Source organism: Chlorocebus sabaeus, chromosome 2 (assembly GCF_047675955.1).
Source record: "Chlorocebus sabaeus isolate Y175 chromosome 2, mChlSab1.0.hap1, whole genome shotgun sequence".
In the NCBI taxonomy this organism is placed as follows: domain Eukaryota; kingdom Metazoa; phylum Chordata; class Mammalia; order Primates; family Cercopithecidae; genus Chlorocebus; species Chlorocebus sabaeus.
Genome location: NC_132905.1, coordinates 12,118,299 through 12,130,559, shown reverse-complemented (window position 1 = coordinate 12,130,559; position 12,261 = coordinate 12,118,299). Strand labels below are relative to the sequence as shown.

General features: G+C 43.5%; 1 long non-coding RNA gene across 1 annotated transcript in view; it reads left to right on the top strand.

Moving 5' to 3' along the window:
• LOC119618551 (uncharacterized) overlaps nt 1-7,181 on the top strand; it is a 29,204-nt gene extending 22,023 nt beyond the window's left edge. The window contains exons 2-3 of the long non-coding RNA XR_005234899.2: nt 2,156-2,241; nt 6,880-7,181. This is a non-coding gene — a long non-coding RNA (uncharacterized lncRNA). The remainder of the gene's footprint in view (nt 1-2,155; nt 2,242-6,879) is intronic.
• The last annotated feature ends 5,080 nt before the right edge of the window (nt 7,182-12,261 follow it).

Genomic DNA, 12,261 nt, shown 5'->3' with positions numbered 1-12,261 from the left:
GCAGTGGTATTGCTGACGAGACAGTGCAACCCAAAAAAGAAAACCGTCATCTCAGTTTACTCAACTTCTGCTTGCCACTGATGGCGCCGGTCACCACTTTCTGAAGGGCGTCTCAACCTCATCCATGCAGATAAGAATGTGTTCATGGCCAGGCGTGGTGGCTCACACCTGTAATCCCAGCACTTTGGGAGGCCTAGGCAGGAGGATCACTTGAACCTAGGAGTTTGATACCAGCCCGGGCAACATAGCGAGATCCCATCTCTACAGAAAATAAAAATTAGCCAAGCATAGTGGTGTGTGCCTATAGTCCCAGCTCTACTCAGAAGGCTGAGGTGGAAGGATTGCTTGAGCCTGGGAGTTTGAGGCTGCAGTGAGCTGTGATTGCACCACTGCACTCCAGCCTGGGTGACAAAGCGAGACTTTGTCTCAAAAAAAAAAGAGAATGTGTTCGTGATTTAGTGTACTTACAAAGCATGGCCAGGTCACAGAACCAACTGATGTAGAACTCTGAATTTTCATACCAACACTGACAATTTTTGGAACTTTTTTTTTTTTTTTTTTAGACTACAGGTGTACACCACCACACCCGGCTAATTTTTGTAGTTTTTGTAGTTTTTGTAGAGATGGGGTTTCACCACGTTGCCAAGGCTGGTCTTGAACTCCTGGGCTCAAGGGATCCACCTGCCTCAGCTTCTCAGAGTGCTGGGATTACAGGTGTGAGCCATGCACCTGGCCTGTTTGGAACATTCAAGAAAGCTTATTATTACAATTATTATCATAATTGTTTTGGCAAAAATATTAGAACACACCTAAAAGTAGAATGAATAGTACTATGGACCCTCATAGGCCATTATCCAGATTCAATAATTAAGATTTTGCAACACTTACTTCAGAGAATCTCCTCTCCTTACCCCACCTTTATATTTTAAAGCATATCACACTGTAGGATGACTACAGTTAATCAAAATATGTTATATGGTTTCAAATAATTAGAAGGAAGATATTGAATATTCCCAGTACAAAGAATGTTACAAAGATGATGGACATGACTAACTACCCTGATCTGATCACTGTACATTATATGCATCACAACATCACTATGTACCCCAAAAATGTGCTCAATTATTATTTTAAAAGTTTTTAAAAAGTGTATCATATAATTTAAAAAGTTTTTAAAAAATGCATCATTGGGCCAGGTGTGGTGGCTCACGCCTGTAATCCCAGCACTTTGGGAGGCTGAGGTGGGTGAATCACCTGAGGTCAGGAGTTCAAGACCAGCCTGGCCAACATAGTGAAACCCTGTCTCTACTAAAAATGCAAAAAAAATTTAGCTAGGCCTGGTGGCAGATGCCTGTAACCCCAGCTACTCGGGAGACTGAGGCAGGAGAATACTTGAACCTGGAAGGCAGAGGTTGCAGTGACCCGAGATTGCACCACTGCACTCCAGTCTGGGGAACAAGAGTGAAACTCCATCTCAAAAAAAAAAAAAAAAAGAGGCCGGGCACGGTGGCTCATGCCTGTAATCCCAGCACTTTGGGAGGTTGAGGCAGGTGGATCATGAGGTCAGGAGTTTGAGACCAGCCTGGCTAAGATGGTGAAACCCCGTCTCTACTAAAAATACAAAAATTAGCCAGGCATGGTGGCGCACACTTGTAGTCCCAGCTATTTGGGAGGCTGAGGCAGGAGAATTGCTTGAACCCGGGAGGCGGAGGTTGTGGTGAGCCGAGATCGTGCCATTGCACTCTAGCCTGGGCGACAGGAGCAAAACTCCATCTAAAAAAAAAAAAATGCATCCTTGACTTCATGTCATTTTACCCTATACACTTAGTATTCATCAATGCTTTTAAAGTTTATTTAGGAAAACTCCCACACAATGCCATTATCATGTCCAACAAAACAATGACTCCTTGATATCATCTACTACCCAAAGGTCCTCAGCATCTCAAAAATGCCTAATTTACCCTGGATTTGATGGAATCAGGATCCAAGCAAGGTCTGCCCCACTGCATTTGGTTGTCGAATGAAACCCTTTTCTATAAGAACTCACAGCAGGCAACTGTTGAATTTCTAAACTCTTCAGTGTCCCTGACTCGCAAGCAGAGAACACAAGCAAACAAACAAAATCCTAACCTATTTTTCAAACATGTTATTCAAGGGGAAGAGTGTCAAGCCAGAGGCCCTGCAAGGAGCAGAAGGCGTGGTTAAGAAGCGTGTTGGGAGAGACTGTTCCTTCGCAGCATGGTGAGCCTCCCAGACTGGATCCAACCTCGTATCCAGGTGTTGGGCCTCAAGCCCACTTGAGCCGTTGTTTATCGCCCTCCCGTGGATTAATCCCCTGTCAGTTACGCCAGAGAAGCTCTGGAGAAGGCCTGCATAGCATCCCATGTGTCAAGGCCCCCTTTGATACACTTTATCTCCCCTTATCCCTTCAGACTCACCATGACTCCTCTGCTGGTCATGGCCTCAGAGCTTTAGAATCTCTGCACAGTGACTGACATCCCTCCTATGGAGGAAAGCCAGGGGATTTTTCTTTTTCGGACAGAAATCATTGTTGATCTGATAAGATGTTTTTCAGGGAATCAAATGTCAAACTGGGAGCGCTGTGAGTCAGGGATGAAGTAGCAGTTACAGGACTAAGCAGCTTTGCCTATTCATTTTGACTGCAAGGACGCCTCCTTGGTCTTGTCAAAACTGTGGACCTCATTTTGTTTATTTATTTATTTATTTTCTGCTGGGGAGAGGGTGATCCAGGAGAAGTGATGCATGAATAGGGTTTCAAATCCTTGTGGGGATTAACACATTGTCATATATTCAAATTTCAATGCTATACTATCATAAATATTCACCCGAGGAAAAAGGCAGGCTACTGCATTTTGTTGTACAATAAATATAAATGTAGTAATGTTAATTAATTAAACCAATGTGCTTGGTTGCATGTTGTTTTTTAGTGGTGACTGCTACTCTTATTAGTTTTCATACCTTTAACATGATTGTCTTACAATTTTAAATCAAATTTTGATTATACAACCAATGCATAAATCCAATTTGTTCTGTAAAAACATGCATGCTTCAGAAATAAAGCTAAAAGTCTTTGATTACCATCCCTAAATTCAGTCCCCATCCCCTTAAGAGGGAGCAGTTGCTATCAGGTTGCTATATACAAATAACAGACTTTTTTTCTTTTTTGAGATGGAGTTTCGCTCTTGTTGCCCAGGCTGGAGTGCAATGGCACGATCTCAGCTCACCGTAACCTCCACCTCCCAGGTTCTAGAGATTCTCCTGCCTCAGCCTCTGGAGTAGCTGGGATTACAGGCATGCACCACCACGCCCAGCTAATTTTTGTATTTTTAATAGAGACGGGGTTTCACCATGTTGGTCAGACTGTTCTGCAACTCCCAACCTTAGATGATCTGCCTGCCTTGGCCTCCCAAAGTGCTGGGATTACAGGTGTGAGCCACCACACCCGGCCCAGACCTTTATTTCTATGCGAGTACATCCATATATATGTTTTAGGCTTAATTCAGAAATTCTTCCTGGAGTCAGTATACGCGTGCTTCGTAATTTTTGCCTCCTGAAGATCATGGTAATGCATTTCAGGAGCTATTGTCAAAAAGTGTTAATACACCAATTTGTTGATGCATTGTACAAAATCTAGCCAGCTGCACACATCTTGGTAGGTACACCCAAATGAACCACTCTTGTTCCCTCTGGAACAAAATTGGAATTGTTAGACAGAATTCCAATATGATACTGAACATCAACATGTTCGAACAAATGCTGAAAATGGCAATTCTATTCTCTCACCTCCAGCCTTAAATCTTAGGTTCCTAAAATTGACCATCAAAGTTGAATGAAAATAAATTTTCCTAAAGCAAGGAACCCCATTCACCTAACTTCCATCCTCTCTTGTTAATAACATTTGGCATTATTTTGCCCCATTTATTAAACATACTGAAGAGAAGATGAAACTGGAATAAGATCATTCTTAACCGATATGTTATGAATTTTCTAGTAAAAAACAGAAATCATTTAACATGATTTTTGTCTGCCACAATCTTCAAAATTTCCCCAAGCCAATTTTTCTTTTTTGAGTATATATATATTCTGCTGCTTTTAAGTGATACTTATCCATTATTAAATTCCTGATGCCATGCATCCCTGCCACAAAAACAGGATTAGGAAAGTAAAACAGTCAGACACAGATGTTTTTAATTTCCTCCTAATATAAAGCATCAGAAACCCAAGTTTGCATAATTCTAATAAACATAATTATGGCTAACATGTATTTCACATATCATTCAAGGCATTTTGCATGTATTATCTCATTTCTTGTCAAAATTACCCTAGGAGGTAGATACTACTACTACAGAAATGCTAAATCTAAGCATTGGGTAAACTGAACAGACCAATGTCCTCCCCTTGTCAGAGCTGACATTTTTAGGGGCAAATAGATTAATTAATAAGAAAACAAATGAATACACCAAGTCCTCTCAAAGAGTGATTAGCGCTAAGAAGACCTAGTGGGACCATCTTTTATCTTTAGAAAAACACAGCATGCAGTCATACTGCCTTTCTGTAGATGAAGAAATTGAGGAGCTGAGAAATTGCCTAAGGCCACAAAGGTGACAAGCGGCAGGCAGAACTAAAGATGGTACCTATGAGTTTGTGACTTGTTGATGCAATTTTTGATGCATGGAAGATTGCATAATTATTATTGGATCCCTTCTCTTTCCCCCCTACCTTCCCACTGGAAAACCAACTAAAGCTATCCCAACCCACCAAGTATAGATAATTTTTGTATTTTTGTCAAAGCAAGAGGGTCAAAATGGTTCCATCACTGAACCACTATTTCTTGAGTAACTTCTGCATAGTTAGTTGCTGGGGATGGTTTAGTGACCTGGACAGACACACTCACACTAGAGTGCACCGTCTAGTGGGAGATGTGACAGTAAGCCTGAGAATGAAAGAACCAGTACATATGATGAAGAGCAATGCATATGATGAAGAAGTAAACTGGGAACTTGGGTAGAAAATGACTGCATGGGTGCATGTGAGGGTTTAGTAGGATAGTCAGGGAAGCCTCTCTGAGGAGATGAATTCTGAGCTGAAACCTGAATGATGAGATTATGCAAAAAAAAAAAAAAAAAAGTGGGGGAAGTGCATTCTAGGATGGGGGATTAGCACATACAAAGCCCCTGCTGTGGGAACCAGCTTGGCATGTTCAAGAATAGCAAGGAGGCCAGTGTGGCTGACAGAGGGAGGGAGGCAGAGAGAGGCCAGATCAGAGGGTGCAGGTCCTTGTGGAGACTCTAAGGAGTGTGGACTTTATTTGAGGGACCATGGGAGTGATGTGATCCAATGAACACAAGTTGTGGTACAACACACTGTTGCATAGTGTTGACGTAGAACATTCCAGATAGTGAGGAATTTGGCACAAGAACTGCTGAATCTCAGGGTCTCAAAAAGTATAGCTAAGCCCTATCTTCTATAGGACACACACGCAGGGCTCCCAGATAGGCATCATGCAGATTCCAGTGGCTTCGAACACTTCACCCAAATTTATTTGTTTTTTAAAATGTTTATTCTTTTAGAGACAGGGTCTCACTCTGTTGCCCAGGCTGCAGTGCAGTGGTGCAATCATAGCTCACTGCAGCTTCAACTTCCTGGGTTCAAGTGATCCTCCCACCTCAGCCTTCCAAGTAGCTGGGACTACAGGTGTGCACCACCACACCCAGCTAATTTTAAAATTTTGGGGGCCAGATGTGGTGGCTCACGCCTGTAATCCCAGCACTTTGGGAGGTCGAGGTGAGTGGATCACGTGAGGTCAGGAGTTCGAGACCAGCCTGGCCAGCATGGCGAAACCCTGTCTCTACTAAAAATACAAAAGTTAGCCAGGCGTAATGGCAAGTGCCTGTAATCCCAGCTACTCTGGGGGCTGAGGCAGGAGAATCGCTTGAACCTGGGAGGTAGAAGTTGCAGCGGGTCAAGACCATGCCACTGCACTCCAGCTTGGGCAACAGAGCAAGGCTCTGTCTTAAAAAAAAAAACAACTTTTTTTGGTAGAGACAGGGTCCCACTGTGTTGCCCAGTGAGCAACTCAAACACCGGGCCTCAAATGATCCTCCTGCTTTGGCCTCCCAAAGTGCTGGGATTATAGGTGTGAGCCACCACACCTGTAAACCTTGAAGGTGAGGCAGAAGAAGCTTGAGTAACACATTACGTTTTTCAGGATTCAGCTTTTATTGGCTACTATAGGTGATTTAGGTTCTGCTAAAATTACCATTTGAAGTATTAGAAATAAAAAAACCTAGAAGGGAAAAACGTAAATGACATGTAATAAGAGACTTTGGGGAATATTGAAATTGGCATTGTATATCCGATTGCATACTCTCTGAAGAAGTTCACTGCATGAAAGGGGTCCCCAGAAAACTGGCTCCGTTGATCTCTTTTGAGGAGGGAACAGGAAACTGGGGACCGAAGGAGGATTTTCCCTGCATACCCTTGCACCTTTTAAGTTTTGTAACGTAAGACTCTTTGGCCCTGCTTTAAAAAAAAGGAAAGTTATATAAATAAATAAATTAATGTATTACCCATATTTTTATCAGTTAAATAGGCAGAACTGCTAACTGGTACATTGTCTTAAATGCGTCTTAAGCTGGTTTGGTTTTCGTTAGACTTTGAGAATGCTTTTCCTTGTTATAATTCCACTGAACGCCTATCAAATACGGTCCCTTGACTGAATTCTCTAGTAAAATAAAATCTTTCTTAATCTAAAGTGGAATGAATGGCAAATAACACAAAAGTTAAACTATTAGTTGATTATACAGCGTGTTTAATCTATTGTATTCCTTAATGGATGTTTTCGTTGTTCCTGTTTAGCGAGAATTATATGAAATCATCGCTAAGACCTCATTTACTTGGAGTGATTTATTTTGGGGAAAACTAGATGTTTGGGATGGCTGATAACGCATGAAAAGCTGCATTCTCTGCTGTTCGTTTTCTAAGGGTGTGTTAGGCAACGATGACAAATATTAAGGTACCACGTTACTCTGTCTTACTGACATGCCTGTGACTGATCTTTTTTATCAGTTAGTTGAAAACACACACAAAGAAATTTAATAAAAAGCTTAAAATGTGTGCACAGTTCAAGAAGTTAATTTAGATTTAGATTGCTAACCTATCCTTTGTGTCTAAAAGTTTTTAACAAAAACCTCACACACTAATACTACACACGCGCGCGCACACACACACACACTCCTACAATCTGTTGGAAATATTTCTAGAGGGCCACCTTGGGTGAGGAAAAAACACGCTTTGGCTGCTTGGTTTGAATAAGTGGTATAATTGCTATTTGTCTATTTTTAAAATTCCAATTCTTATTGAATTAGGCACATGGACCCTGATGAAGTTGCAGGAAACAGCTGAACTACTTGTGTGGCTAATTCCAGAAATTCAAAGAAAATGCAAACTTGAGCATGTCACATAACATGTTTATGGCAACATGCAGAAGGGAGATGGCCTTGGCCATTGACTTGATTTCTCTCCTTGTATCCAGATGATCCTGCAGGGGAAATGTGATGATTCTCCAAAAATTGAGCTGGGAGAGTCCAAGATCCACACCCAGGGCCCACCAGGGCCACCTGCCCCCTCAACTCTGCCACAACTGTGGGTTCAATCCCGGCACTGGGAGATTTCCCATCCAATGAAAGAAGCCTTCCAGTCCACCCTGGGGCTGCAGACCAGGCAACCCAAGGTACAGCTGAGCAATGATTCACTCGCCAGCCTTAGACTTATTTCTGCCCCTCTGGCACTGCTGGCCGTATCTGAGTCTTCAAATTATGTTCTCCACGTGTTTTGAATGCAGGCAGTGCCTCAGTGCCAAGTGCAGGCTGTACTTTGCCATCCAAGGATAACAGTATCATGGGGACAGCTTCTCTCATCTTACACGGAACTAAAAATAAGACAATCTTTCAGCATTCAGAGATAGAAACTTCCAGACTTTTCTGAGCAAAACCTTATTTTTGATTTCCAGTGCTAGAAATAGAAAATGGTGGGCAGATCATCTGTCTCCACCAAAGGTCAGTTCTTTTGCTTTACGTCTTTTGATGAAAGAGTGTAATACATTAAAATATGTATCTCCAGCTGGGCTCGGTGGCTCATGCCTGTAATCCCAGCACTTTGGGAGGCCAAGGCAGGCGGATCACCTGAGCTCAGGAGATCGAGACCAGCCTGGCCAATGTGATGAAACCTCGTCTTTACTAAAAATACAGAAAATTAGCCAGGTGTGGTGGTGCATGCCTGTAATCCCAGCTACTTCATAGGCTGAGGCAGGAGAATCGCTTGAACCCAGGAGGTGGAGGTTGCAGTGAGCCGAGATTGCGCCACTGCACTCCAGCCTGGGCGACAGGGTGGGACTCCATCTCAAAAATAAATAAATAAAATAAAATAAAATAAAATAGGTGTCTCCTATATTATAGCATGATGTGGCTGTGGCAGTTGGCATTATGGGTGGGAGGACCACACCCGGCAGAGCATATAATGCTTTTATAAGGTGAGCCTGAGCACGCACATAGGGAGCTCACTGGGGATAATGAAGTTTCTCCTTTGTGTGTGTGTGTGTGTGTGTTTTGTTTTGTTTTTTTGTTGTTGTTTGTTTGTTTTTGAGACGGAGTCTCGCTCTGTCGCCCAGGCTGGAGTGAACTGGCACGATCTTGGCTCACTGCAAGTTCCACTTCCTGGGTTCACGCCATTCTCCTGCCTCAGTCTCCTGAGTAGCTGGGACTACAGGCGCCCACCACCATGCCCGGCTAATTATTTGTATTTCTATTAGAGACGGAGTTTCACCATGTTAGCCAGGATGGTCTCGATCTCCTGACCTCACGATCCACCCGCCTTGGCCTCCCAAAGTGCTGGGATTACAGGTGTGAGCCACCGCGCCTGGCCCTTTTTGTGCTTTTTAATGTGAGTGAAGGACTTTGATGGCTCCAACCACATGGCTGGGGAATGAGGCCCCAGTGTACTCCAATGCAAGCACTGAGGCTGTGTCAACAAGACTAAACATAGTCGAAAGCTGAAAGATTCAGTAAGTCAACACTTCAGGGTGTGTGGAGGGAGGGAAAGACCATTGATGACTCAGCTTGAATAGGTTTCTCCCTTGAATTAATTTATTATTATTATTTAAAAATCTACAAGGATGAGAGCAGCTGCTGCCTTGTGTCAGGCCTGGTTCTGAATGCCTTACAAACATGAACTCACCTACATCTCATGGTAACTTCTCTTATCCACATTTGAATGATGAGGGAAGCAAGTCATGAGAGGGATTGTAAACTGCTGGTCTACGGCCCCCTCTGACTCACAGATGGCTTTTATTTATTTATTTATTTTGAGACGGAGTCTCCCTCTGTCATCCAGGCTGGAGGACAGTGGCGTGATCTTGGCTCACTGCAACCTCTGCCTCCCAGGTTCAAGCAAGTCTCCTGATTCAGCCTCCCAAGTAGCTGGGATTACAGGTGCCCACTGCCACACCTGGCTAATAATTTGTATTTTTAGTAGAGACAGGGCTTCACCATGTTGCCAGGTTTGTCTCCATCTCCTAACCTCAGGTGATCCACCTGCCTCGGCCTCCCAAAGTGCTGGGATGACAGCTATGAGCCACAGTGCCTGGCCCTGTAGGCGGATTTTAACCTACAAAGAGTTTAGAAGGTTGGTAAAATTCACATAAAATGAAAACTTCTGGCTTTTCTTTAAAAAATGGAAAAATTGGGTGGTTTTGGGTCTGCATTTCTGCATGGAGACCATTGGCTGGATCATGGGGGCAACAGCGAGAGGCTGACTGGCAAGACACACAGACACAGCCCCTGGAGACAGAATGGCCTTCGTCGTCACCAGAGTTCCTACCTGGCCCGCTGCACACATTTCTGACCCATGCCAGGCCCCCCTGAGATCACTGGAGTTGTGACCCTTATGTTTCAAGCCATTAGAGTTCATTGGAGTGGGCAGATCAGTGGCGGTGGTGATGGAGTCTGAAGAAATTGAGGAGGGAAATATTTGTTGAGTGAATGAATGAATGAATGAATGAATGAATGAATGAATATGTTCCTGGGCTTGGGTTGAGTTTTCTGAGTAGCCTGAAGGATAGAAAATACAATGAATGCCCTAATGTGATAGTCAGTGGCAGGGACTCTGGAGTCAGCCTGCCTAGATTCAAACCCCATCTTATTAGCTGCTGCACAGTGAACTCTGGACTTCAGGGTTCCCATCTGTAAAATGGGGAAAGTAGCTGTTCCACCAGGTAGCTGCATGAATTAAATGGGATATCAAGTGTTAGGCACAATGCATGGTACACAATAGGTGTACAACAAATGTTAGCTATGAAAGCCCTTTAAAAACGCACCTTTTGGGCCGGGTGCGGTGGCTCATGCCTGTAATCCCACTACTTTGGGAGGCCAAGGCAGGTGGATCACCCAAGGTTAGGAGTTCAAGACCACCCTGGCCAACATGGTGAAACCCCATCTCTACTAAAAATACAAAAATATTAGCTAGGTGTGGTGGTAGGCACCTGTAATCCCAGTTATTCAGGAGGCTGAGACTTGAACCCAGGATATGAAGGTTGCAGTGAGCTGAGATTGCACCACTGCACTCTAGCCTGGGCTACAAGAGCAAAATGCTGTCTCAAAAAAAAAAAAAAAAAAAGTACCTTTTATGAAATTGAAACAAAGGTCTGTAGTTTAGTTAATAATAACATACCCAGGTTAGTTTCTTAACAGTGACATGTATCCCCAGTGAGGGGAAAGCGAGGAGGGGTATATGGGAACAGTCTGTACTGTCTTTGCAAGTTTTCTGTAAAACCCAACTTGTTCCATGATAAAAAGTGCACCTTGGTTGGACACGGTGGCTCAGGCCTGTAATCCCAGAACTTTGGAAGGCTGAGGTGGGCTTGACCAACATGATGAAATTCTGTCTTTACTAAAAGTACAAAAAGTAGCCGGGCATAGTGGCGTGCGCCTGTAGTCCCACCTACTCGGGAGGCTGAAGCAGGAGAATTGCTTGAACCCAGGAAGTGGAGGTTGCAGTGAGCCCAGATCGCACCACTGTACTCTAGCCTAGGCGACAGAATGAGACTCTTGTTTCAAAAAAAAAAAAAAAAAAAAAAGCGCACCTTTGGCTGTAAACTATGTAAGTCTGGTTTCATCAATGCTTATGCCAAATATTTACTGAAATTAAAATCTGCAAACGTACTCTCAGGTTTTCATGCATCGAGACCATAAAATCTGTGTTTGTGAAATAATTTCCCAAATTGGTTTTTAAAATGCGTGGCTATTTTGGGAAATACCACTTTCTATATCATTGGCTGACCCAATGTCATGATATGTACAGGCACTAGTGAGCCATGGTGGGTATCAGAGCAGAGTTTGAGCAGCACCACAAAAGTTCCAAGTCGGCATGAATATCCTGGCTGAAACAGAGGTAGAATGAAGTCCAGAAATCAGACCAACTGGTTTGAGTCTCAATTATATGGCTGTCACCTGTGTGACCCAGAGCAAGTCACTTAGATTCTCAGAGACTTAGTCCCTCCATCTGTAGAATGGGCATAATCATAAGAGACATAAGACTTAACAGATTTAAACTTAAAAAAAAAGGTACTTCTGGGCCAGGTGCGGTGGCTCATGCCTCTAATCCCAGCACTTTGGGAGGCCAAGGCAGGCAGATCACCAGGTCGGGAGTTCAAGACCAGCCTGACCAACATGGAGAAACCCCGTCTCAACTAAAAATACAAAATTAGCCAGAGTGGTGGCGCGTGCCTGTAATCCCAGCTACTCGGGAGGCTGAGGCAGGAGAATCGCTTGAACCTGGGAGGCGGAGGTTTTGGTGAGCCAAGATCATACCATGGTACTCCAGCCTGGGCAACAAAAGTGAAACTCCATCTCAAAAAAAAAAAAAAAAAAAAGTTACTTCTAACAGGACTTAGGTTTTAAAAAAAACAAAAAACAAAAAACAAACTCAGCAGAAGTCTGACCTATTGAAAACACTGAATAAATAATATAGTTGAGGTCAGGTGCAGTGGCTTACATCTGTAATCCCAGCACTTTGAAAGGCCAAGGCGGGCAGATTGCCTGAGGTCGGGAGTTTGAGTCCAGCCTGACCAACATGGAGAAACCCCTTCTCAACTAAAAATACAAAATTAGCCAGTGTGGTGGTGCGTGCCTGTAATCCCAGCTACTTGGGAGGCTGAGGCAGGAGAATCACTTGAACCCGGCAGGC